General features: G+C 50.4%; 1 protein-coding gene and 1 non-coding gene across 2 annotated transcripts in view; both read left to right on the top strand.

The window, feature by feature from the left end:
- MAF (MAF bZIP transcription factor) overlaps window positions 1-27,656 on the top strand; it is a 337,042-nt gene that overhangs the window by 90,650 nt on the left and 218,736 nt on the right. The gene's annotated exons all lie outside the window — the stretch shown is intronic.
- Window positions 1,242-1,326, top strand: TRNAR-UCG. Its single transcript has one exon. It is a non-coding gene; the product is annotated as a tRNA-Arg (tRNA).

Raw genomic sequence — 27,656 nt, 5'->3', positions numbered from 1 at the left:
GAACTGTAACACCATTAATTCGTGTGGTTTGCGTCCGCTAAGTTTACTGTCATTGGTTACGGCAGCGGCAGAAAAGGAGTACAGCTGCGTTCAGCAGCTCCGGAAGCTGGCTAGGGTAGCGTGATAGAAGGCTTTGGAAATAGCGGTGGAGGGGTTTAGCCTTTGCTGTCACCACTGAAATAACCCAAAGACCGTAAATCCGCGGCCTTTCGAAAGAGCCCGATTTTCAGGGAAATCCGGATAGCACCAGGGATTGTGGACCTCCGCAAAGAACATCCCATTTTTATTAATACCCATCCGCAGAGAATTAGAGACTGAGGGTGAGATCTCTGTTCCCGATAAGGCTTTGGAGAGGAGAAAATCTTCCACTGAAACTTGTTGTCTCAAGAAACGTGAAAGGAGAGATATCCTTCTTCCAGGTCCACGTATGTAAAGAGGACGTTGCCACAAGGAACGCACGTGAATGCAAGAGTCGTCCGCTGTTGTTTGCTTCTATTTTTTTTTTTTATTTCCCTAAGTAGTGTTATTAAAGTGTGACTTACATACAGAAGGGAGCACAGATCAAGTGCATTTTCACAGAGCGAAAACACCCATGTGGGATTCATTGCACGGTCATGTACCCGTGGTTGGTGTTTTCCCACTGCTGAATGGGTAGTGAAAGGCTAGACCCCAGTGGACTTAACCTTTTTACTGCTGATAGGCCTTTCGGTTGTTTTTCTCTGGGGCTACTGTGAATGGTGCTGCTGTGAAGTTCTTGTATGTGTCTCTTGGTGAAAGCATTTCACTTGGGTGCGTGTGTGTGTGTGTATATATATATATATATATATCTCCATACATACACACACACATACACACACACACACGGCAGAGAGGTGAGTTCCTAAGTCAAAAGCATCTTTGTTCTGTTAGGTACAGTGAATAAAGGCCTGGGACTGAATGGGATGAGAGATGGTGACGTGAAAACAGCCTCAGATTCTGTCTTTATTTAAAATTTGGGTATCTTGGGGCGCCTGGGTGGCTCAGTCGGTTGAGCGTCCGACTTCAGCCAGGTCACGATCTCGCGGTCCGTGAGTTCGAGCCCCGCGTCGGGCTCTGGGCTGATGGCTCAGAGCCTGGAGCCTGTTTCCGATTCTGTGTCTCCCTCTCTCTCTGCCCCTCCCCCGTTCATGCTCTGTCTCTCTCTGTCCCAAAAATAAATAAACGTTGAAAAAAAAAAATTTAAAATTTGGGTATCTTGGGGCGCCTGGGTGGCTCAGTCGGTTGAGCATCTGACTTCGGCTCAGGTCATGATCTCGCAGGCCGTGGGTTCGAGCCCCACGTCGGGCTCTGTGCTGACGGCTCAGAGCCTGGAGCCTGCTTCGGGTTCTGTGTCTCCCTCTCTCTCCCTCTCCCCCTCCCCAGCTCATGCTCCGTCTCTCTCTGTCTCAAAAATAGATAAACATTAAAAAATCTTTTTCAATAAGTTGTTTTCATTCATAAAGAACTTTGCAATGTGGTCTGAGATTTGTTGGTCTGGGGGGAATATTTTAAGTTTGACATCTAATTAATTAAGTTAGTTAATTAATTGGGCTGGGGTGACCAGGCTGGACTCTCGTGTCCCAATTCATGTTTCCAGACCATGTCCAAGAAAAAAAAGGGGGAGGTGGTGGCAAGAAAAGGTGCGGTTTGTGAAGGTCTGGCTGGGCTGAGGGGCTGTGCCCACAGCCAGACTAGGTGCGAATGTCGCTCAGTAAAATTCCCCTTCCCTCCCTTTCTTTAACACGAAGAGCTTCTCCACCACCCACCTCGTATCTCTTGAGCCAGCTCTATCCCAAGGCTTACACGGGCAGGTAACGGTCTGATAGGATGAGACTTTCCAGGGCTCGGTTTATTGGGTTTAGGTAAGCAAATCCTCTTAAGAAAAACTGTTCATCAGTCGGCCTCATTTACGCGTCTGGAGCAGAACATTTTTCATTTTGTTAGGTGCTAGTTGTTCCGTATGCTGGCATATGGGTTCATTTATAGCAGGGGAGGTGTGGGGAGGGGAGACCTGGGACACAAAACCGAGGTTCTAAGTGGGCGAGTGGTGTTCGATTCCACCGGCCGGATGTGCCGAATGACTGCCTCAGAACCGACGGGGACCCAGGGCTGCTAGACTGGTTCTCAGCCTGATTTGTGTACCCCGCCCCTCCTCCGCAAAAGGAATCTGTGCTAAGAATGCAATCCTCACATTGGGAAAGATTTTTGTTCGCCCGTTCGTTTGGCTGACCTCCTATCCATCCTCCTATCCGGGCTCTGGTTCATTTCTCCAGGCAGCTCCTGCGTCCTGGTCGCTGGCTCCCCCAGCACCTGCTCGGGGTTTGCCCTGTTTGTGAGACTGGCTGTGCCCTCCTGTCTGGTCCTCACCGATGCTTTGGGCAGTCAGAGCTGCCCCCGAGAGACAGAGCGAGGTTCTTGCCATGACACCTCAGGCTGGTGGGCTTCCAGAGAGTTCTGTCTTACGCTTGCCCTCCCCTCCCGCCTCCGCTTCCATTTCTGTTCTCTGAGTTTCGACTGCGTGTGACACAGTCCCTTTTATAGATGCTCGTTGCCAGTTTCTCTGATTCTGAACCTGATTTCTCCAGCCTGTCCCTCTTCTTCCTCCTTGTTACCACAGTTTGGACTCTGTGTCTACCAATAACGAGATCAAACATCCTCCAGAAACCAGGGTGCCTGTTCCCTCCCCCGCCCTCCCCTCCTCAGAGAGCCCTGGGCAGCCAGCACTGCTGGGGGACATGACAGCTCAGAAGAGGGACCCTGACAGTTAAAAATACCAGCATCATTTCACCTTCATATCTTCATGGACACCACGTTGTTGTCATTACAAAAGAAATATATATATAGATAGATAGATAGATATAGATAGATACAGATAGATACAGATATATAGATATATATAGATATACATAGATTATATAGATAGATAGATATGTATATATATAGATCTATAGATCTATAGGTATATTATCTATCTGTATATCCTAATGCCTGTGACTTAGACAGTACTTAGTAATCAGAGTCTCCAACAGTTTGGCCTGGGTTCCCACATCTTATAATAAATTTATGTATGGGTGTAGGTATATGTGTGTATGTATTTTTACGTTCACTTAACCGTACATCTGAGATCTCTTTTCATATCAGTACATGGAGATCTGTCACATTCTTTTTTAGAGGCTGCAGGGAGTTGCACTGTATGAATGTACCATAATTTATTTATCCAGTTAAAACCAGAGAATCTTAAAACACAGCTAGTACTTTCAGACAGAGTAATTCCCTCTATGGCAGCTCTGTGGGATGCTAGCCCGGCCCACACACGTCTTGAGTTTCCTCGGGTACAGAAAGTTTTGATGGATTCAAGTCTACTGGATCTGTCTTTATTTCTGCCTCGTGTGAAGGTCTGGCTATTCAGTCAAGAGTAAGGGAGATTTCCAGTGGAGCCTGTGTCCAAGATAATTTTTTTTTTCAACGTTTATTTATTTTTGGGACAGAGAGAGACAGAGCATGAATGGGGGAGGGGCAGAGAGAGAGGGAGACACAGAATCGGAAACAGGCTCCAGGCTCTGAGCCATCAGCCCAGAGCCCGACGCGGGGCTCGAACTCACGGACCGCGAGATCATGACCGGAGCCGAAGTCGGACGCTTAACCGACTGCGCCACCCAGGCGCCCCCAAGATATTTTAAAAGAGGCAAACCAGTTCAGGCAGGTAGCCTTGTAGAATCACCGGCACGTAGAGGTTCGGGTTCCCCAGTGGTTCATCTTTGGCCTTTCGATCTCACTCAAAGCAATTTCACCCGCTTCCTTGTCTTGCATGTCTGCCTTGGATTTGAACTATAACTGCCTGTCTGTCTTTCCACGCATAGCTGTAGATACCCAGACTCACCATGTTCACGGGCACCTGGGCCAGAAACAAAGTACAAGATAACTGACAAATGGCCCAGAAGGCTGGTTCTTTCGGACTTTCTACCTAATGACAGTGACAGTGGTGATAAGAAAATACTAACAGCCGTCCACAGAAGCACATCTGTGTTCCTGATATCATGTGCACGGCCAGGGTCACACTCAGGGGAGACTTAGGAGTCACTCCAGGGTCCCACACAGCTTCCCGTTCTTAGGGGCTCCACAACTTGCCCCTGGTCCTCCAGGGGCTAAGTGACAAGACCAGGCTCCAATCCTAGGCAGTCTGACCCCAGAACCTGCTGGCATATGCACCTGATGGGAGCAGGGGCCAGGGTGGAGGGCGACCTGAGATTTCTGGGCGCATTCCTCCAGACCCGTCCCCCTGAAGTCCTCGCGGTAGGATTCACTTTCTCCTCTGACGGGAAGAGAACTAGGGTCAGAAGAGAGATTCAGCCCCGGTTCCCGGCTGGCTGGTACACGGCAAAGCCAAGTCAAAGCGCAGGTGTCTCTCTGCGTGCTCTTCCACACGGGAACGGGCGGGATGAGCGATTCATGGTGTCAGTGCCAGATACGCCTCCGTGCCACTCCTGTGGGTCCCCAGGGACAGACTTTTTAAGGCCTGATGCTTCTACTTTTCAATTCTTGTGAATGCAAATGCTTCTCCCCCCGATTTGTAACCACATTCCTCTCCAATACATGGATTGACAGCCTGTCTAATTTCCTTGTGTCTCCTCGTTGTGAGCACGGGGTCTTATCCTCTGCGTGGAAAGGCTCTCATTTAAAATGCAGGCTGGAGAGGTTCATCCATATGCAAAGACAAAAGCGGGAGCCCTTTACCATCAGGAACAAGGGACGGAGCCTCTTGGAGCCAGTAGACATTTCCGATGACCTGGTGTGGGGGGTGGGCGGTTTAAGCTTCCCAGGGTTCTCTCCAGTGATGAAGTCTTGGGAATCTAACAAACATGAGGTCCGCGTAGACAGTGAGCATCTTTTTTTTTTTTTTTATCCTTCCCTTCACATCAACCTTTTGCATACGGAGACATAAAATAGGATTTTTCCCCAAAGGGTGCGTTGAGAATTATTCATACCTTTGGAGTCGATTTCACAGGGGTAAAAAGGCTCCTTCTGGTTCTTTTTCTTCGTGCTATGGTAACTCCAGAGTTGTCCCAAACAGGAAACACTCCTCCTTTCAGTCATTTTTGTTCTTTTACGTCTGTTTCTTGTGTTTTTTTGTTGCTGGCTCATCATTAGACATGTACTTAGCATTGACAGCTGGGTGTTGTGCCCTCACACGGTCCCTGGTTAAAAAGTCTTCATGAGAGCAGATGAAACAATGTTTTAGGAAGATTTTAAGAGATGTGCTTTGTCGAAAGGAGAGGAACTTGAAGCCCTTTTAATTCCTCTCTCCTCTCCTCCCCGCCCTCACCCAAAGAATTAATCTGCACCAAACCTGAGCAGCATATTTAGGATGGACTGCTTCAAATATGCTCACTGGTCTACTGGAAATGCACTTGGTAGGGGGTGGAGGGGCCTGTCAAAGACTTAGGCAAATGTCCCGAAGCTAGTATAAGCATCGATTTGGGATAAAACTTGGTTTTGACCCAGGCTGCTCTAGCTCACCCAGAGTGAGTAGCAATTAGGACTTATTTGTTTCAGGATATTTCACAATTTTTCTAAATGATGATAATAGCTGGGGGGCCAGAGAATTTGAGAAGTGTTTCGTGCGCTGTCTCCTTTTTGGAGATGTATAAAGCTTATCAGCATTGGGATATTAAAGGTACTGGTAAGTCCTGCTGTAACGATAGCTATTTCATTTGGTTGACTCAGCCTTAACTAAATATCTTTGCCTCCTGAGCCCTCTTAGGATGGAGAATCTTTTTTCTATCTCACGGAGCTCATGTTTTCTCTAACCTAGGTACTGAAAGTAAAGGAAATCAGTCTCTGGGTAGAAGAATTGTATGTTTGGGTTTCAGTTCTGATAAACATATGACTTCTGTCTGCATTTCCTCAGATTGTCCTGTGACTTCAAAAAAATTACTTAAATTATCAAAGTGAATGTGGTACCACCTTCAAACCTTTTTCAACATATGAGTGGAAATGTCCATTTTGGAAAAGTTTATTTACTTTACGTAAACCTCATTTTTCTTACTCTGTGGTTAAGTATTTTGAATCACAGAGGGACCAGAAGCACTCCTCTTTCCCATAACTGCACCACTGCCTCTAAAAATCACGAGAGATGAGCCCCAAACGGAACCAGAGGTCCCTGATCTGGCAAGGGAAGGTCACGGGTGAGCAGAGAAGCGGTAGTTATTGGACAGTCATGCGAGACACTCTGTAATCAGGGTTTATTATCTCTTCTGACCTTTTCCTTTCTCTCTGATGCGTGTGGGAGCAATCAATACATGTTTCCAAAATTCCTGCCCATTCTCCACAGTGGTCCAGATTTCCTGTCTGTGGGAATCCCGCCAACTTCTAGCAGTTCAGAATCTGCCCCAGCGTCGAGTGGACGTTTTATTCGTTTTTCGGCCGAAGTCATTTCTGCTAATTTGCTAATTCATTCACCTCCTCTGTGCCAGCCGCTGGTCGGCCGCGGATCGCTTCCAGCCTACTTTTGTGCGGCCGGACGCGAACTCTATGGGCCGCTTTGAGTTGCTGTAAGTCCTTTGGAGGGAGGGACCTGACAGATTGTGCCACTCTAACAACACGCCCCACAAGTGTCACGAGAGGATGCTTTGGAATCACCGGATCTAAAATTTTCGCAAGAGATTCGAAACGAGCCTGGTTGTGATACATTTCTGTTGTCTCGGAGCATCAGCTTGTGCTCCTGGACCAAATTCGACACCTAATCACCATGCATTTTTAGCACTCTTATCACGGGCTACCTTCTGAGAGGGATTCTCAGAAGACAGATCGTAGCCCGGGTTCTCAAGGAGTATGCAGCCTGTCGAGAGATTCCGGCCATCTCTCTTAATAAAAAAAAAAACAAAAAAAAAAAACAGCTAGAGGTAAAATAATGATACATGTTGGTATAAATGGAAAAGGCAGTGTCATTACGTACCGATCGCTGTCCTCAGCACCATAAAAGTATTAACTTTTCTACTCCTCAATCCTAGGAAGTACGTATCCTTATTATTTCTGTTTAGATGCGAGTAAGCTGAGACACAGAGAGGTGAAGACACTTGCCCAGGAGCACACAGCTAGTCAGTGGCAGAGATGGGGTTAATTGACTTTGAACACAAGATCACTGTTCCTGGAAGAAAGTGGCTTTAACTGAGTGTTTACTGTATGCCAGGTCTCGCACTACATTCTTGCGTGTCTTATTGGGTTTAATTTCCATAAAAGCTTTTAAGGCCAAGAAGTATCATATCCATTTTTGTCGGTAATAAATCGAAGCTCAGGAAAGTCGAGTAGCTGTCCCAGAGTTAGGGGAGCCTTCAAGGGGCCGATCCAAGGTTCAAATCTAGGTCTGCCTGATTCTAAATTTTGTTCAGCTACACATGTTGCCTCTGTTGGTCTAAACCTTTGTCTGGCCAAGTAGCTTTTAATAGAAATACATTCACACACACAAGAGACACACACACACGCTCCTAACTAGTTGCCCGTCCCAGCTACCAGCCGCCCGGTATATTCCACCCGGTATATTCCGCCCAGTATATATCCTGTGGAGCATAGCTACAAAGGGGTCAGTTGTCTCTTCTGTCACAACTCAGCTCCAACCTGGAGTGGCCAGGGGACCGGGAAGGGCCATCACCACCTTCATGGCAGCCACCTGGCCCTGGTTGCTGCTGGGAATGTGCTCCGGGGGGCTTTCAGGGGGGAGGCTTCTCCTGTATCCTTGCTGCACGTAGGGTCGGGCCCCTTCACCGCCCACCAGAGCAGGGACCAAGAGCCACCGAAGTGTGAACCTGGTTGACCGTCGGTGAGGACTCCGCCCGGGGAACGCCCAGAGGACGTGTCTGTGGCCAGAAGGGCTGAGTCACTTCTGAGGTCATCCGCAGATCTCCTGCTCTGCTCCTCTCTCACTCACTGAGGACCTGGGCTCCCGTCTCAGTCAGTGAGGACTTGAGCCCTCTGGCTCCAGTGTCAGAGGGGAGAGTGGTTCCCGGAGTCACAGGCTCAGAGGAATTAGGAGCATCTCCCGCACCCCCCAAACCTCATCATCAGTTGCCTCACGAAGAAGGGAGTCGTTTGGCTTCGGGGGACCTGGAGTTTGGCCCTGGTCCTGTTGCTTGCTTGTTAGGGGACAGTGGGCAGGCCCCTTAACCCTCTCCTGGCCTCACCGTCCCCAGGATGGAGCGAGGGCGTTAACAACAGGCCTCACGAGGACTGCCAGGTGACTTCCCAGTGGTGGGAAGCACCCGAGGCAGTGCCTGGCACCTGCCTTTGCTGCCCTGAGCCTTTTCAGCAGCAGCCCCTCCCCATCCAGGGAGCGTCCTCACCCATCCCTGTCCCCTTGGTCAGGATGGCCACTGTTCCGCGAGGCCAGTCGCGGGCACGGCCAGCAAAGCCCAGCATGTCAGTGCTTGTAGGCGACACAGCACCGCCAGGATGGGGACCCGACCCTGCCTCGGGGGTCCCGAGGCCTTCCTGCGTGTGGAGACTCCCTCTTGTAGCAGGCACTGTGCATCTCCTGTTGCCTCTGTTAGAACGGAGAACACGCTTATTTTCGTGCCTGGTTGTCGCTTCTGCAGCGAAGCCCCCCCGGCCGGGTCACTCCTGTCCGGTTCCTGCCCTCATGATCCTACGCATTTCTCCCCCTCCGTGCTTCACCTGGATTTAACGGGCAGCGTGCGCCCTCGGGGAGGGCACAGACCGCGGATTTGTCCCTTCCCGTCACTTGCCCTCCTCCCCTCCCCCTCTGCCCCATCGTATCCCTTTTGCCTCCCGCAGCCTTTGCCCACAGACGTCCCGTTGCACGTTTCTGGATGGGAGGAAGGAAGAAGGAATCACGCGCGCCCCCACGGAACCTGGCAGGCCCTGTGTGCCTCCCCCAGTCTGTGGGGACAGGCGGCTTTGCCCGGCGGGGCACTGGTATCCTGGTGACCAGTTCCTGCAAGCTGCCCCCCCATCCTGGGGAAGGGAGGGGCGCCCTGAGAGCGTGCTCAGAGCTTCACTGCGGTGTGGAAGTGAGCACGGGAAGTCCGATGCCAGGTGGGGAGGCGCTGGTGGTGACCTAGGTGGTGGGCTGACACTTCCCGGTCAAGGCTGTGCTCCCTTATCGAGCAGGAAGCTGGCAGGCTGGGTTTTAATCAATTGATAGCATCGCTTGGCCTCCAGCAGCCAGATCAGATTTTGTAAGAGACCAGCTCGCCGACTTTCCAGTCTCTCCTGCCTCGTCGAGATCTCAGATTGGTGGCAGAAGGCAGCTGTGAGGCTCCTCCCGGATGCCAGAGAGGGGCCAGAGTTTGGCATGCCACGCTTCCCCTGCAGAAGGATACAGGCCCCCAGAGAGAGGGGAAGAAGAGAAGAAGGAAAGTGCCAAGAATGGTCTGAGGGAAATGAAACTGTCATATGACTCTGGGCTCCCCGCATTGGGAGGAGGGGCTGTAGGCAACCAGGACGGGTCCAGCTCAGAACTGAAGTGAGTCAAGTCTCTTTAATAAGAAGCTTGTCCTTTGGTCCGGCCCTCTGCACTTAGAAACACTTCCCGCATCTCCCTTTCTTTTCCTGGCCCTGCACAGACCTGATCCCATGACCCAGCACTTTCTGCTTTCATTGCCCAGCCTGTGTCTTCAGTCTTGCCCGCCGACACACTGACCTTCAGTCTTGTGCCCGAGCAGTTTTCCCAAAGTGTCAGCAGGTCACCCCCTGTTCCAGTGATAGCACCTTCCTGTGACTGTTCCTTCCTCCTCCTGTCCAGGTGGGTGTTTTTCAAGATGCACCCATTCTGGTGTTCACCATGTTGGTGCCGGGGCTGACGTTGGATCTGGGATGCAGACGATACTCGTGTTTATGAACAAATGGATGGATGAGTGGAGGGATGGATGGGTGGGTGGGTCAGTGGATGAATGGGTGAGTTGGTGGATGAATGAGGGGGGGGATGGATGGATGGATGGATGGATGGGTGGATGGACACCTGTCTGCATGCATGCATGGGATGGTCACGGACAGGAAGAGGTAGAAAGACCCGGAGGTGTGTGTGTGAGATGCGGCAGTCTTCATGGTGGTTATTGGGACCATACACGGTGGACAAGAGCCAGGTTCTCCCTGTCTGTGTAGCCATGCCCAGGCTCCCTGAAAGTGTGTTCTCTTTTCTGTACTTGACTTGGAAGCTCTTACCTGGTTTGCCCCACAACTCTAAAAAGGATCAAGTCGGAAACTTAAGGAACCAGACTGGAAATGACATCATTTACCTTACTCACCTGCTATTGGCCAAAACTGAGTCGCATGACCCTCTTTTAAGCGGCAAAGCATGCTGGGAAATGTAGTCTGTTTTCCCAGGAAGAGAGGGGAACCAGGGTTTGGTGAACGCCCAGTAGCCTCTGCTAAACCTGCCTTCTAGGTCCACTCGTGGGTGAAACACACGCTTTGGTTCACGATACACTGACGTCATACCTCCAAGCCGGTCCTGTCCGATTCCAGCTCTGACCGTGGCCCCCGAGATTCCATCCCATATAGAGCTCCGAGCCCTCACCCCACCCTGATCCTCATACACTCTTCCCAAGGAGAAACCTGATGGGACTTCTGAGTACCAGGTACAAAACAGAGCACATCACCTGGCTTTGGGTACTTTTTCTCCTGTGTAATAGTGTCCACACTCTTGACCCATGGCCTGAAGGAGGAGCCTTCTCCTCTTTCCTTTCTCCTTCCTCCTCTGCTAGTCCCATTCTGGATCATACCAGTTTGCCCTTGGAGTTGGCTTTTTTTTTTTAATCCGAACCAATTAAAAATATATTTTGTAAAAGAGTGGGAAGAAAAATGTCTTTCACCTCAGCTGAGAATTCCGCCTGCCCAGTTTTCCCTGGAAAAGAATTGAAACCGACAACATGTTACTAATTGGGGAATTTGAGCAGTCCCTTCTGCGTGGCATGGGTCTTCAACGTACTGGCTCCGGCGTGTGAATAGTCACAAGTTTACCGTATCTGAAATCAAGGTTCTGAGAGGTAGCGTCTCAGACAGACCAAGCAATGCGGTCAAGGTGTATTTGGGGACAGGCTAGGGATTCTATTAATATTACGCCCTAGAGCTTGACCCAAAGGGGAGGCTTAGTGCCAGCTTCTGTGGTGTCCTCTGATTTTAGAGATGCCAGTGTCCTTTCTCACCAGCAGCTGGCCTCCTCATCCCTTTGCCCATCCCAAACCTGTGGGAAGTAGTGTAGGACCGTGAAAAACTGGTTCAGATCCCGGCCCCATCTCTGTTGTCTGAGCCTGGCGATAATTTCTCCGACCATCGATCTTCTCATGTCTCCAATTGAGTCGACAATGCCAACAAATGAAAGAATTCAATCCTTGATATGAAGTACCAGCACCGACATTAGCATGGAGGAGCCTTTCTCCTTCTTTCTTTTCCTGTGAAGAAAATACCAAATCCTGCCTGGGGTACAGGGTAGAAGGCGTTTCCAAACACCCAGTGCTGTGGTCTGCACACCCGGCTTGCTTCTCTCTCAGATTCAGACGAGCTGGCTCGGCTCTAGGGAGAGAGACCGAGGATTCCCTCTGTCAGCAGGGAGTTGATCCCTTGCAAGTGCCGCTAGTAAAGCCTGTAATGATGGCACCTTCCCGGCCAATTCCATTCAAGTGCGGAGCCACGGAAAGGAACTGTCGTGCCAAGGCAGGTCTTAGAACTGATGCCTGTTCAGACACTGGAAAGGGACCCATTCACTCGTTCCTGCAACATATCCAGCAAAAACGGTTATGGTTCTTGATTTTACGGAGCCCTTACAGGGATGGAAGACTGGCGTGTTGGGACAGAATACAGGTGTGTTGCAATGGTGGGACAGAACCCTCTGTGCGCTGGTATATCCTGGGATGGAACGCAGGTGCACTGGGACGGTGCATCAGAGGGGACACAGGGAAGTGACATTAGCACATGGGGGGTGGTACAGAGATGCGCGAGCAGGAGCCACTGGGATGGCGCATCCTGGAATGGGGCCCGGGGATGAACTGCAGCCGCGCTTAGAAATATACACAGGGTGACGCGTGCGGATGATACGCACGTAGGGCACACGGGTATGCTGGGACAGGGCACAGTGGTGGGACACAGTTAAGGCGAGATCGTACGCCCCAAGACTCCGCCCACGAAGACACCCCACCATTGCCATGCCGAGGACCTACCACACTGTTCGTCCCTGTGTTTTCCGCTTCTCTGCTGGGACCCCACAGCTGTCCACGGTGCAGAGCCTGGAAACAAGCAGCCCAGTCTCAAGTTTTGGCCCCGCCACTCTCGGCCGTGTGACCTTGGGCAGGTTCGTAAGCCCCCCGCGGCTCGGGCTCATTCTTTCATCTGGACAAAAGAGAAATGAAAATCTTCTTCGTGGGCTTGTAAAGCACAGGTGATGCAGAAGCACCCACAGTCCGTCCCCGGTCAGGGTTACCTGTGACGGTGACTGGCTCTTTCTTGCAAGCTGGCGTGCAGGGGAGTGGGGACGAGGGCTCGGGAGTCTTAAGGGACAAAGTTTGAGGTTTAACTTTTCCACGCGGTAACTCTGAGGCCCTGGCAAGCTGTGCTCTAAGCCTTAGTGTCCTTATCTACCAAAGAGGGTTAACGATGTCCACTTCTGTGTGCTTGCTTGTTTTTCCGAATAAGTCGCTTCTCTCCATTGAATGCCGGGCAGGTGGTAAAAACTCCCACAACAAACGAGGCGTAAATCAGTACTTCCAGGCGAAGGGACAGTCCGGGGAGACTAAGACGATAAATCCAGTCATACCGTGAAGGAAGCGAACGCACATAAGGTGGTTGGCCACGCTTGGCACATGGGAGGAACGCGGTGAATGTTTGGTTCCCTCCTTGGAGCCACACAAGGTTTTCAGGGTAGTTTGCTTAGGCTGGAAGGGAATATGGGGCAAATGACGTTTTCTACCAAGAGAGCTGGGCTACCGGAAGCTGGGCTATTCGGTGCTGTGCAAACCTGATCAGGCTGGTCCTGACCTGCTCGGTGACAGAACATCCACCCGGAGGTCTGTGTCCGGCAAATCTTGTCTGCGGGGAGGGGAGCCAGACTTTGATCTCAGTCTCTCCCCGAGCCCATGCTCCTGGGTCCTAGGGCTCTTAAAGTGACACCTTTCAGCTGCAACATACCAACAGAGCCCTCGTGGTCATTAAAATGATCCTTTGGCACCTTTTCTTCAAGAAGAGGAGTGTGGCTGACAGCTCTGACCAATGCCAAGTTCAAATTACAGTAATTACGGCAGTTCTGTCCCTGGGTCCTTTCAACCATTGCTAGTATCCTTGTTCCCCGAAGCCCTGAAACGCTCTGGGGACTTCTCCTTGTCAGAAACGCTTGATGTCCTTGAGGTGGGGATCATCACCTATGACAGGTGTGGGTTGCGCTTGACCTTTTGCAGCCAGAAGCCCAGAAAAGGCCTTCAAGGTGGCTATGGACATGAATCTCAGTAACACGAATCCCTTATGGCGGGTCTCTTCAAGCTGGCGCACGCGAGCACTTAGAGGAAATCACATGAAAAAAAAATTCAGTGATGGAGATGCCGAGCCACGGGGATGACAGGCTTCGTTGCCTAAGGTGAGATAGGCAATCAGTGACAGGAGCCCTCTGCCATGTGACTCCACATCCACTCACTCACTGTCATCTTGTCATCCTTACCACCGTGGCATGCGTTCTCTCTCCGAACACCTTGACTCTCCAAATCCTCCCGTCTTAGCCTCACGGCTATCCTGGGAGAGGATCCCCTTGGCCTTCTGACTTTGAAGACGAAGAAACTCAGGGCCAGAGAGAATGAGTACATTTTCCAGGAACACCGAGTAAGAGAGGAGTACGACTGGGATTCAAATCTATGTCCCTGCCCTTAAGCACGATTCTGTAGTGTCTCCAGAGCCCTCGCGCCCTTTGTTCGGTGTCTTTTTAATAGGGAAAATCTCAAACATGCACAAAGTAAATGGAGTAGTGTGTCAGTTTCCTAGAGCTATGTAAGAGAGGTCCACACATTTAGCAACTCAACACAACTCCCATTTATTAACCAAGAGTTTCCATGGGTCAGGAGTCTGGGCGTGACTTGCCTGGGTCCCCTGGGCAGGGTCTCGTAAAACTACAGTCAAAGGGCTCTCATCAGAAGTTGGAGATGCTTTTCTAAGCTGAGGGGGTTGTCGGCAGAGTTCTTTTCTTTTCCACCTGTAGAATTCACAGAGACTTGTTTTGTCCAGATCCTCCTGCTTTGAGTCTCTGGCTTCAGGGAAGGCCTAAATGCTCTTCTGAGAGTTCACCTGGTTAGGTCTGGCCCACCTACTATAATCTCTCTCTTCATGAACTCAAAGTCAAACTGGTTAGGGACTTTAATCTGTAAAATCCCTTTGCCACAGAGTATAACATAATCATAGGAATGACATCTTGTCACATTCCTAGGCCCACTCCCCCCACTCAAGGGGAGGGGATTCTACAAAGGTGTGGGTCACTGGGGGTCATCTTAGAATTCTGTCTTCAAGTATGACCCATGTGTTACCACCGTGTAGCTTTAATAATGCTTAACACTCTGCCATACTTTAAAAAAAAAAATTTTAAACATATGTTTATTTTTGAGAGAGTGCCAGTGGGGAAGGGGCAGAGAGAGAGGGAGACGCAGAATCCAAAGCAGGTTCCAGGCTCTGAGCTGTCAGCACAGAGCCTGACGTGGGGCTTGAACTCAAGAGCCGTGAGATCATGACCTGAGCCGAAGTCGGACGTTTCACCGACTGAGCCACCCAGGCGCCCCTGTCATGCTTCTAATAATCCCCCATCGCCCTTCCTTATTATTTATTTTTATAGTATTTTAGGTAAAACTCACATACCCTGAAAGGCACACATCTCAGCTGTGTAGCTTTGATGAATGGACGCACCCCACATAACGCACACCCTTATGACAGCTGAGAATATCTTCATCCCTTAGAAAGTTACTCCTGGTCAGACACACTTACGTGTAACTTCTAATTTTAAAAAAGCTAATATTTGCACTAAGTCATATCACAGCCACCAGAGTGCAGGCAATCCATCCCTGTTAGCTTCTTTCCTGTTCTTGTAACTGAAAGTCTGAGTTCTTGATGAGATTCCACGAAGGCAAAGAGAAGGGACCCAGCTGAGCTGCCCATGGCCATGGAAAAGAGACTTCTAGAAATGCTTTGGTCGGGGTGCCTGGGGAAGCCATCTGCGCGTGCTGCCGTCATCGGCCCCGTTACCAGCGCAGTGTCTAGAAAGCATGGCTTGGGGCTCTGATCCTCGTTGGGTGGTCCACACATTTCTAATTGCCAGGGCATGTAATTGACCACGGTCGGTCCTGCCCGTTGGCTTTCAGACCTCCCCCCATATGGCCACATGCTCTGAGGTGAAGGGTACTCTTGACCTTGACTGCCTGATCGTGAGGGGGCCCTTCTTGCTCCCAAAAGGCAGGTCTGGGGCACAGCTGTGCTCAGGGCTTTCCTCCCTCCCCAGGGAAACACGCTAGGTGGCAGGAGGCAACGTGGCAAAGAAATCTCCAATTGTTCCCCTCCCATCTGCCGAAGGGAAAGGGGATGTGGAATCAGACAGACAGACTGCAACATGCAACACTAATGCAATGTTGCCTTTTGGGCCAGTGTATTTTAACATCAGAATCTCATTCTCCTCGCGCCCCATCTCAGCTTCGTTGAGTTTTTGTGGGGATCGAATGGAAACACAATGGCACCTGTCAGAAAGCACCCGAGAAGCCCCAGTCCCTTCTCCTTGGCTGTGGGTTTAGCGATAACCTTTTCTCATTTGTCTGTCCCGCCAACCAGCAACTCTCTCAACCATCTCTTACCAACTAATATACGTGAAGGATGGAGATATGAGGGATGTGTGAGGGAAATATACGGACCCGTCAAACATAATCTGTGCCTTTGGCAGGGGAAATAGGCATTTTTTATAAACACCAATAGTAGAAACCAGGCAGGGGTAATTTCCCCCAAAGAAGTAAATAACAACATGCATTAAGGTTTCCAGTGGGGCTATTTTCTCCTGCACCATCTGGAAAGATCTGGATGAGGGAGGGGCCGCCGATCTCTAGTTTAGAGACGACAAATAATTCTGGCCCCGTTTCATACCTCCTTTTATTTCCTCCACGCTCCTGCCTCTCTCCTTCAGGGAGATACTCTATTTCACTTCGTTCCCCTGTTCCCTTTTTCTTGCTCATTCTCCCTCTCCTTACAGACGCAGGAATGCCCACCTTTCTCAAGTACACTTGCTCGCTGATTCCTCCCCGCCCGATGCTTTATAAACCGTAACCCCCGTTCCCCTGGGTCTGCAGATGTCATGAGAAGGACCCCATGAAGAGCAACGTTGGTGATTTCTCATTTAATTTTTTTCAAAGATTTGATTTTTTTTTTTTCATTTAAAACTCAAAAATGCCTTTAAAAGCCTCACCCGGATCAGCTGTATCTTTAAGTGTAAAATCCATTTTAGCCGCCAGAGCCGCGATACGGTTAAGTACTTTTTTTTATTGTCTGTCTGGGCATGGTTTTTAACTGCAGGTAGAGAATTGATCAATAATGTCATAAAGACACCTCACCCCGTGCCCTTTCCCCAAGCCCGAGCTCAGGGGAGTGGCTGAGGTCTGTGTGCCCTGAACCGTCCAGGGTGTGCAAGGCTGTGGATGCCTGTTCTCTCTCCTTTTGTCGGGCATTGTCTGGCATAGGCTGAGAGCTCTTTTTTACAATCCCCCCGACTCTTTGCCAAGGGAACCATCCATCTGGTCTATACACTAGTGTGAGATCCAATGAGAGGATAGGAATTTGTCCTTCCTGTTAGGGGAGGCTTGTGGTGGCTCCGTCTCTCCAGCATTTACCTTGACTGGGGTGGGGGTGAGGAGAGAGGAGTGACATTCCAGAACGGCAGTTGTCCTGTTGGATGTCCTTAGTGCGCCCCCCCCCCTTGGATTTGGCATCCCGGGACTCTTCCTGAATAGACGGGAGCCAAGGAAAGCGTACCTGCCTTTATCAGTGCATGCGAGCGTACTGGGCGAAGAAACAAAAAGGGTTCAGTTGCTGTCCAGAGGAGAATGTGTATGAATCCCTGTGTGCTCTTGGTCTAGGCTAGACCGGGGCTTGAGGCACTGTGCACGTCCAGAAATCAATGGCAGACTATACCATCGAGCGCTTTGGGGTGCGGTTGGGGGAACAGGAGCTATGTCCCAGGAAAATGGGCTGTTGGTGTGGTGCTAAAGCACTAAGATGCCCTTGTCACTCTCCCAGACCTTAGGGAAAACCGGGGTCCTCATTTAGGCATTTATGTCCTCTTCTGTGCTTATTGGGAACCCACAGCTTGCTCAAAACTGTATGAGCCAATGCTCAGAGCCACGAAGACCTATAAAGAGCCTTCAGGTAGTTCTTCTCTGAGAAACGCCTGGGGTAGATGCCAGGGAACTCCTATTCACCCTTCAAAGCCCAGCTCTAACATCGCCTCTTCAGTGAAACATAGCTCTTTCTCCGTAAGCATGTTTTAGCCTTTGGGCTTTTGCACTTTCTGTCCCCTCTGCCTGGAGGGTGTCACCTCTGTTCCCTCCATTGCTCCCTCCAGCTCTCTGCTCGCAAAGTTGCTTTATCAGAAAGCTTTCCTCGGCACTACAGAAAAAAGCATCCCCAACTCTATAGCCCGTTACTCGGCTTTGTTTTTTTCCCCGATCTCTTATTCCAACTTGCAGTGTGTATATATTTCTGCATTTACGGTCTGTCCTTCTCCTCCGGAGTGCAAGCTCGGTAAGGACAGGACTGATGTTTTGTCCATGCTGGTCCTGGGAACATGCCTGTTCATCGCTGATTGGCTGGATTGACCCACCTCTAACACTGGCATCCTTCCCGTGGCAGGTTGTTGTTGTTCTTTTTAAATAGCTTTACTGAGGTACAATGTATATACAGACCGTGAAATTCACCTGTTTAGGGAGTATTATTTAATAGGTTTTAGTGCATCTATAAAGCTGTGCAACCATCACTCTGATTTTCAGAACATTTTCATCACCCCAGAAGGAAGCCCCCCTACCACTTAGCAGTCAACCCCCATTCCTTCCCTCCCTCCGAGCCCCCAGTAACCACTTATCTGGCTCTATAGATTTGCCTTTTGTGGACATTTCATGTAAATGGAATCATAAATTACATGCTTTTTGTGACGGGCTTCTTTACTTAGCGTGTAGTGTTTGTGAGGCTCATCCATTATGTGGCCTGTTTCAGTATTTGGTTCCTTTTTATTGCCAAGTAATACGCCATCGTATGGCTGGAGCATATTTTATTTGTTTCTTCACCAGTCGGTACGTACTTGGGTTATTTCCATTTCTTGGACTATTATGAATACTACTTCTGTGAATGTTTGCGTGGACACGCGTTTTCATGTCTCTTGGGCAGATTTCTGGGAGCAGAATTGCTGGGGGTCTGATGGCAGTTGGTCGCTTTTCCATGTACTCCAGTTTTTTCAACTTGAGGGCTGGCTGGGGGTCTTTGCTGTGGGAGCTTTCCTGTAAGACTGAATGTGGACCCTTACGCAGAGTGGCTCCTCATAAACGACGTTAGAGCGAAGGACAGAAGACCTGCTGAGTTAGGGGAGAAGTGAGGGAGGGGGCTGTGGGCTCCTTCCCTCCTAGGAAGCACGTCTTATCTCTTGCAAGGATGTGCTTCATGAGGACACGCCCCCCCCAAAGTTGTTTATGGTGCCCCTTGTGTCATCTTTTTACAAGTGTTTTCCTCTCGTAATAAACATGAATTGCACCTATTATGGAAAACCTGATAATACACAACAATAAGGGAGGAAAGGGACCACCTGTCATGCTCCACTCCTGATGTGGCCACTTGCCAGACATCCTAGGAGAAGCATAGGGTATCTCTGAGTCTCAGGTTTTTATGTGTGCAAAGTAAGGGGAATAACGAATGCCCTGGTGCCCCCAGAAATAAGGCATGATGACCTGGGTAATAGCGTCTGAAAATCTTTGTTTATTCAATCTCAGCATTCTTAACCCTCTGCCTTTAACCCAGAGCATGCGGAAAATTTGCAGTTGAGAATTCTGCCAAGCTCCTTGTGATTTCCCTGGATCTTTTAGGATCCGTGAGATAGGAGGGAAAGAAGAAGAAAAAAATTCAGATTCATAGGCCTAGAAGCTCTGTTGTAAAACATAGAAAGATACTCCTTCTGTCTCACCACCCTACCCTTGCTGTGTCCTTCTCCCTCGGCAGGATGACCGTGATCAGGAAGCAGGCCAGTAGGAAAGTCCAATAAACACGGACCTGTAAAATGACACTTCGCTAGGAATTTGTTCAACAAACATCTAAAGAGTTATCAGGATAATTTGGTTGGGGATGGTGTGACATCAATGAACATGACCCTGATGGTAGCTTCCACTTACAACCTGCTATCTTCCAAACGTTAAGTAACACATTTTATCCATCCATCCACCCACCCATCCACCCTCCCTTCTCTATTCTTCGTGGCCCCCACAGGAGGTAGATAACCATTATGTCCATAATGTGTCTTGCCCAGCTGGTAACAGACCTGAAAGAAACCTTGGTGTTTGTGATTCTAGTCTTCTGTCCTTTTGCAGTAAATCAAATAACCAGAGTGCCTCTCGCTGCATTGGGTTCTCAGAATACAAAGGTGAATAAGAAACAGTGGTGCCTAGTGGTAGAGAACACGAGTTCTGGAGTCACATAGCTCTGTGTCATCTATCCATCCATTTCAAGCACCATATTGGACAATGGGATCGCGGATCCCCTTCCTATAATACGTGGAGTCGTTTAATCTCCATTTTCTTAGTAGAAAACAGAGAGAATAATAAAACCTACGCCACTGGGTTGTCGTGAGAATTAATTAAATTGGGCTTGACGCAGCACCTGGCAAGAGCAAATTAACAAATGTTGGCTGTTGTTGTCATCGGTGATGGTAGTTGCCTCGTGTAGGAAGACAGGACCCTGCTTTCTGGAAGGGAGCTCACTGTAGGACTGGATGTCACCCCTATGGTCCTGTGCTTCCCTAACACTTTCTCTAGCCCCTGGGAGGTGAGACACCCTTGTGGCCATGCCCCCAGCTGGGGCCCCGCACCGTGCCTTGCCCTGCACCCACTGACCAGCTCTGCCAGGAAAAGGCGGATGGGCGTCCCTGTTGGCAAGGATCCAACCGGGCCGACTGTTGGGGTTCAGAGGACAAAGGAAAGGGACATTTGAAGGAAGTTCCTACTTCCTCAGAACCAGTGTTCCTATCTCCCTCGCTCACATGATCTATTGGGACATCCTTCACGTTCCAGCAGTAAGCACGTCCCGGAAAAATGCCAGTGCTGGTCGGTCGTGTGATGAAATGTCTTTCCTTACAAATATACTGGCTGGGGTGGGGGATGGGGAAGAGAAGAAGCTGACTCTGCATTTCTGAGTAAGGTTGAGATGGCATATTTATGTTATTAACTCTTTGAATCTCAGCTAACGGGTGTCTGTATAATGGGAATAACACGAGTACCTATTATGAGGGGGACTTGTGAGCTTGAATGAAGCCCCGTGTGTAAAAGTGCCTGCCTCTGCCGTGACCATTTTTTCATGCCGTAGCATGTTTTACCTTCATATTGTTCAGGAGAGTAGACAATTTGATTATCCCCCTTTACAGGGGAGGAAATTGAAGCTAAGAGAGGTAATTGGACTCACCTAAGGCCACACAGCTAAAAGATGGGAGAAGCCGTCTTCAGGCCCTGATCTATCTAAATCCCGATTTACATTCTGCGTTCTGCGTGCCCTGTTCTTAGCCGGTCTCCATTTCTTGGGCCTCCGGGTCAGCACGGTTTTTCCGCAAAGGTACGGTTGTTAAACGTTTTCAGCTTTGCGGCCCACACGTTCCCTGCGACCACAGAGAAGCTTGTGACGCGAAAACAGCCATAGACAATAGGCCATCGGGCAAGCATGGCTATGTTCCCATAAAACTTTATTTACAAAAACAAGTGGCGGGCCGGCGTGGGCCTGCGGGGCTGTAGCTTCCTGACTTCTGCTTTAGAGCAAGGCCTGGGTGCCTGGGATACACCATGAATGGGGTTAAGGAATAAATGCCTGCTAGCATGAGGGCAGCCTGTAGCTTCTCCCGAACACCTGCTTGTCCCTACGGCGGCATGCTTTCACAGCTGGAAGATGGCTATGAAAAAGGCGGTTCGAGCCTGCCATCGATTGAAGGCAATCAGAGAAAACAGGAGGATTAAGTACAAGAGATCTCCATTAGAAGGGTTTCCTCCTTGTAGCCTTACTGACCCAGGACAAGAATAGCCCGCATGATTTATAACGCTCCCTGGAGCGCTCACTTCTCTGGTTTCTTTTCTGCCCCCTGGACTATCCTGTCCTCAGCCACCCCCTTCCCCTTCCCCCAAAGCGTTGGGACCTCCCCAGGCACGGGGGCCTCCCAGCGTGCTCTGCCCTGTCCCCGGTGCCAACGCCCCTGGCCTGTCTGGGGCGAGCCGGAGCTGGGCAAATTGAGGATACGTGTGCCTTGAGGCCGGAGCGCTCTGGGGCCGCTCCAGCCCTGTTTCTGGGACAGCAGGTGCAACTGCTCACTGCCACCAAAATACATTCTCGAGGTGAGGGCAGACAGACCAAACAAGAGCAGGGCTCTGCCCTCCCTCCCAGGACTTGGCTTCCTCCAGAGGACACATTTGCTGTGAGGACACCCCGAGTGCTAATCCTCTCACCCAGGAGATGCAACCCTGGTCAGCACTTTTCGCCGAGGGCTGGACTCGGGCAGGGGCATCCCCCCGGCGCTGGCAGGCTGGCCCAGGGCAGCGGTAAATCACGCGGGAGAAGGCACTCCTTGGACGCCACGCTGCTGGGGACTCCGTGCGTGCCATAAATCAGGAGCTCACTCCGTCTCACCTGTCCCATCCATGTGACAGTGCGCGGGGCCCCCTGGAAGCCCGGGGAAGGGACGATGGCGGCCGATGGCTTCAGCCAGGCCGGGCATCAGCGGGGGCTGTCTCTTTGTCAACTTATTACCTGAGATTTATGCGTGATGCAGCCAGGTCTGCTCGGTGACACATTCTAATTTAATTAAATTTCTGTTGGATTGATGTCTGATCAATCAATAATGTTAATGTTTTTGCAATTTGGAGATTAAAGTATGGTCAAGCCTCAACAGAACCCCCCCCCCCCCCCCAGCCACCAGCATCATCTTGCTTTGGAATATTCTTTTGGAAGAGGGTTGCCTTCTTTGCTCCCCTCTCTGCCTTCCTCTCTTTCCTATTTAAACATATTATTACGTGCCTAGAACATGGACCCTTAATAAGATGGAAATAAGGCTTTGGGGCATGGTTTCTGAGCTCGAGGCTGCAGCGGAACCCCCTGGAAAAGTTGTTAGGATCCGGCTCCACGGGCCTCAGCCCAGAGTTTCTGACCTGGTGGGTGTGGGGTGGAGCCCCAAGTCTGCATGTTAACGAGGCTCAGGCGATGCTCCTGGTGGTGGTCCAGGGACCCCGTTCTGGAAACAACTGGCCTACAGGTAAAGAGTTCGAGCTCTGGAATCATCTGCATGCAGATGTCGTTTACTAAGCTGCGTGGCTTCGGGCAACTTCCTTGATGGAGCCAAGCCTCCACTTTGACTTGATTTTTCCTTAAAATGGGAATAGTAACAGAGCCTACTTCAGAGGATCCCCGCAAGCAGTGAGCGCGATTCCTCGTGCCTGGGTAACACTCAACCCAGTAAGCCCCCAGTACGCGTCACCTGCCTTTATAATGGGAGGAACACAGCTGGGTGCCTGCCTGCCTGGAGCCTCCCACCTGGAGGGCTAGACCGATCTAGAGGTGATATGATGATGAATCTAGAGGTGATATTATGATCGAGGCAACCAGAGGCTCTGACAGGGGTACTGGACCTAATCAGGGAGGTGAGAGAGGCCTCCGGAAGGAATGGAGTAGAAACTGCAAGGAAGGACCAGGGAAAGAGGGTCTGGGAGGCTGGCATCCTTAGAGGCCACCAACAGAACCCTATACGTATATTGGAAAGATCGTTCCAGCTGCAGCTTAAGGGAACAGCCTGCTTGCGGTGAGAACAGACACACCGTGTCCGCCAGGCCTCAAGCTCTGAGACTCTGTTCCCTTCTGGAAATCTGACTCCCCAGCCATTGCCTCGGTTGCCTTGAAGTGGATTTGAAATCCCCTGTGTCCCTCTAACGAGGTAATTCGTCCCCATGGCGTGAAAGGTGCCACGTTAAGTGGTCACCCGAGACTCTGGTGAACCAGAACGCATGCCGTCTTCTTCAGGATTTTGCTGCCTATCGCCGCGCACGTCATTTATCCGCACGACGACTGAGATGAGCACGTGCTCTCAAAATGTCTTTGCTGACAACCAGCTGTGAGGGCCGTATCCCAGCACAGGCTGCCCTTTGCCGCCAGGGTCTCTGGGTTAGTGTGGGAAGCCAGCTCTCGTTCAGGGTTTCATGTCTTTCTTAAACTTTCTTACGTCCCGGAACCCCTCTCCGAGATTGCTTGGTTGTTTTTCATTGTTGTTTTCGAAACAGAGCCCAAGCCAGCCGTAAGCAATGAAGCCCGATGAGAACCACTGTGAGTGGGTTGGCATTGACGGGCATTACTGATGCCTAAGAGTCACTCTTGATTCCTGCAGATGTCACAGCACATCGCCCTGAACCCCTCAGTTATCTGTCCCAAGGCTGGTGGGAGGTGCCAGCGCATGTGGGACATTATATCCATGAGAAGGTACCATGTCAAGCCCTTCACCGTATCTCTGCACTTAGGCTTCGCGGCACCTGTTGGAGATAGAAGCTTCTATAGCTCCCACTTTGCCAGAAAGTAAATCGAACATCACAGATAGGAAGTGAGTTGGCCAAGGCCGTGCAGCTTGTGATAGTGGAAATGTAAACACGTATCAGTCAGCTTCAAAAAAAAATTCTGCCATCCGTCTGTTTTTCATCCAGAAGAACTTGGAATGAAGGAAGTTGATGAAAATCCTTAAGATGTTAGCAGTCGCTGAAGGCTTTCTCCCTGCTGGCTGTTGATCCATTAATCAGCATCTTTGGGATTTGAATGGTTATCCAGCTACACATGTAGCTACAATCACTAGAAAGTCTGCCACATCTCTCCTCGGCTGTAGCTTTAAGCCATTTCTACGCGATTTGCTCGAACTCCTGGTCCGGTAGGCCTTCTGAGGCGCCCCTGATCTTACCCAAGCCATCGTGGCAACACGGCCCACACCTGCCTTTCTTGCCGTGCTCGCTGTCGTTAGTACCCCCGTTCTTGAATTTGCCGGACATCAGGGTCAAGGACTCGTCTGCTTTGGGGAATGCACCTTAACCCTTTTGGAAACTCTGGACGTTTCCTGCAACCCTTCGTGGCCCTGTTTCTGACCACCAGCTCTTGTAGGAGGCAGTGAAGCCATCGTCCAGGTACCCCACACTGACTTAGCACAGATTTCCGAAATGTCGGCCTTGGGCCGAGCCTACCCCGTGGATGCAGGTGTTTTTTGGGGGTCTGCGTGGTGTTTTGAACAAATTCTGCCTTTCTTGTCAGCATTTACAAAACCTGGGCAACTCAAGTATAAAATCACTCAGGGTCTGGCTTATCTGGAAGATTTCAGGGTGGGGCTGCGCCGCTCGGCCTGCTGGGTCACCGCCCGCCGGACCCTGTCGCTTAGACTCCCTCTGCCCCCACCAGCTGCACCCGCACACCTCACGCTTGTAACCCGCCCGCCTGGTGCCAGAAGTCACCTGAGTCACTACCCCTGGTGGATGCACTACCCTTGTGCCCCTGTACCCGATTCTTGCTTATTAATTCATCCTCAGCCACGTGTATGTGATCGTTTCCAGCTTTAGAGACTGCTCCTCGGGGGGAGAAGGTGGAGGCAGATAAAAGCACAGAACTTCTGCTTTCTTACTGTCATCTGTTCGAATTGCATCATCTTCTCCCAATCCCTTCCTTTTCCTTCTTGCTCCAAACATAGCTCGAAAAGCCCTTTTTATCGTCCTTAGCCTTTTTTTGCAAGCCTCAGCGCTTTCCAGGGTTTTGTCTCCTAACACTCTTCTTACAGAAGCAGTGTCAGTTTGCATTTGTTTTAGGGTGGGATGATGCGTAATAGAATAGCACACCTGCAGAAGCGACTAATTTAGAAATCCAGCCACGTTTTCAAGTTCGCAGTGGGATCCACTACGTCAAGAGACAAAAAAAAATATGTTAATGGAGTTTAGGAAAAATTTAAGAAATTTTCCAAAAGAGAGGCCCACGGATTTTGAAAACATCACGTATTTGCATACCCGATGCCAACCTGGACGTCAAACGTGCCCACCTATCCTGACGGATGAAAGGTCCAGGAAGGGTCGGACTTGACAAAGAGAATGTGTGCCAAGCTTAGTCCTCGTCGGAGCCTGACGATATGCTCAGTTCCGGTTTCCATAATGCACAGGACCCAGTGAGGATATTTGGTGTGGCAGCTGGGTAATGTTGATGTTATCTGCCACGCAAGTTTGCCATAATTCATATAAGACGTGGGGTTTTCAAATCAAATTGTCATTGGATGTTAATGGTATCTGCTCCCGCTGTCTTAAAACAGGGCTGGAAGGAAGGCTTTCAGTGTGTCAAGATAAGTTGGCATTTAACAAGAGCGGCAAGAGTGATCTTATTAAAATGTAAATCAGATCCTATCATTACCTTGCTTAAAACCATCCAGCACCTTCCACCGCCTGGAGATTCAAGCTCAGCTCCTTGCCACGGCCCAGGGCCTTGTGGGATGCAGCCCTGGCTGCTTCTCCGAGCCCATCTCTGGCACCTTCTGCCTTGCCCTTTGCTTTCCAGCCACAAGGACCTTCCCTCTGTTCCTTAAACTAGCTTGTTCCCGCTTGGGGCCTTTGTGTTGGCCATTTCTTCTGGCTCAGATGGTTTTCTTCTCGAGCCTTATGGGGCTGTGCCGAAGATGCCCATCGACGACAATACTCATTCCCTGGGGTGGGCCTTCCCTGAGCCCCCTGATGGACACAGCCCTATCCACCACCACTCTCCAAGCCCTGACCCTGATTTATGTACCCTCATAGCGCTAAGCAATACCCCAAAATGCATGTTCCTGTGTTCTGTGCTTAGTATCTGTCTTCCCCGTAAGAAGAGAAATTTAATAGAGGCAAGTACCTGAAATAGTGTCCCTGGTACCCACGTCAGTGCCTGGCTGTGCCTGGTGCTCAGTCAACGTCTGTTACAGGTCCAAAGGCAAGTAAGCACCACCGACTACAGGAATGAATTGTTAGCGTGTCCAGAATGGACCAAACGTGCTCTGTGCTGGGTGTGTGAATGCACAGGCGGGCGTGCCAATGTGTGTGTGTGTACCTGCGTGTGCCGCTTTTAGTTTGGGGTCTTAGGTTTGAGCCTCTAATACCTTCTGAGTTGGTTTTTGTATATGCTGCAAGGGCCCAGTTTGATTTTTGAAGCCTGAGGAATATCCAGTTTTGTGAGCACCATTTACTGAATACCCCGTCCTCTTCCCCTTGTGTGTTCATGTGTTTGGTGCCCTTGTCGAAGATCAGTGAGCTGTGCTGCGTGTGCGTGCCCTCTTGACAAGAGGTGAGTTGCTGGAGGGGGGGAATTGCTAACTGGGCAGGAATTTCAGCCTTTAAACTCAGAGTGGTGGGGAGGATTTCTAAGCTCGTAGTAGAGTGGTTCAGACCGGGGGCTCTGGAATCCGACCACTGCTGTTCCTTGCATCGTCTCTGCCCCTTTTGCGTTACTCCCCCTGTTCGGGTGGGTTTCCGTTTCCTCGCCTGAATAGGGAAATAATAAAATCTGCTGCCTCGTAGAGACGCAAGAAGGAAAAGAAACTATGTGCAGAGTATTTGTGCACAGTGCCTGACGTAGAGTAAGGGGTCGTCGGTAAGTGTTGGCTCTTGTTACTAGCGTTACCATTTTTTTTCCCAAACGGACATGAGCCAGAGGGTTCGTGTGGGGAGGAGTCGCTGATCGACCTGGACTGGTGGGGGCAGGGGGTGGGGGCGGGTGAGTGCCGAGGCCCAGGTGCCATCTGGTTGGGCTTCCATTTCAGGCGCAGCTCAGGGAGGCCTGAGGTCTCATGTAAGGCGCGGTTGGAGCTGAGTCTTGAAACTGGGCTTCAGCCCTTGAGGCTTTCCACCTCTTCTTACACAGCCAGAAACGGCCTCTACCCTCTCCCCACCCCCGCCCCCCCCCCCCCCCCCCCACCGAAAACACATTAGGTCTCGTTTTGCAAAAAGGACTCAGGGCACCCAATCCCAGGGGTGCAGGAAGGCAGACCACAGGACAAAGGAGGAAGGGCCTTGCTTACTTAGGTCCCTCTCCTTGTTCCTGGACTGTTTTCAGGCTAACCATGTGGACACAAGTGTTCTCCGTCTTCTCCCCAAACAGTGCTTATGGTAGAGACCACAATACGCTAAACAAACCCTAGTCGTCTTCTTCCTGGGTACCTGGTTTACTACATTGCCCAGCATCCTTTGCAGCTAACTGTGCCATGTGACCACGTTCAGGCCAATGGAAGAAACGGGAGGTGATAAAGACCCTTTCTGGCATGGCCCATGAAAACTTCCTATGAATTCCTCCATGACCTTTCTGTCCCATCTACTGGCTGAAGTGACAGGCTTCCAAGGACCCAGACTAGCATGGCGGCATGAGATGGAAGGAGC

This window comes from Leopardus geoffroyi, chromosome E2, assembly GCF_018350155.1.
Source record: "Leopardus geoffroyi isolate Oge1 chromosome E2, O.geoffroyi_Oge1_pat1.0, whole genome shotgun sequence".
NCBI classification, from domain to species: Eukaryota; Metazoa; Chordata; class Mammalia; order Carnivora; family Felidae; genus Leopardus; species Leopardus geoffroyi.
This window is presented reverse-complemented; position numbering and strand designations above follow the sequence as displayed.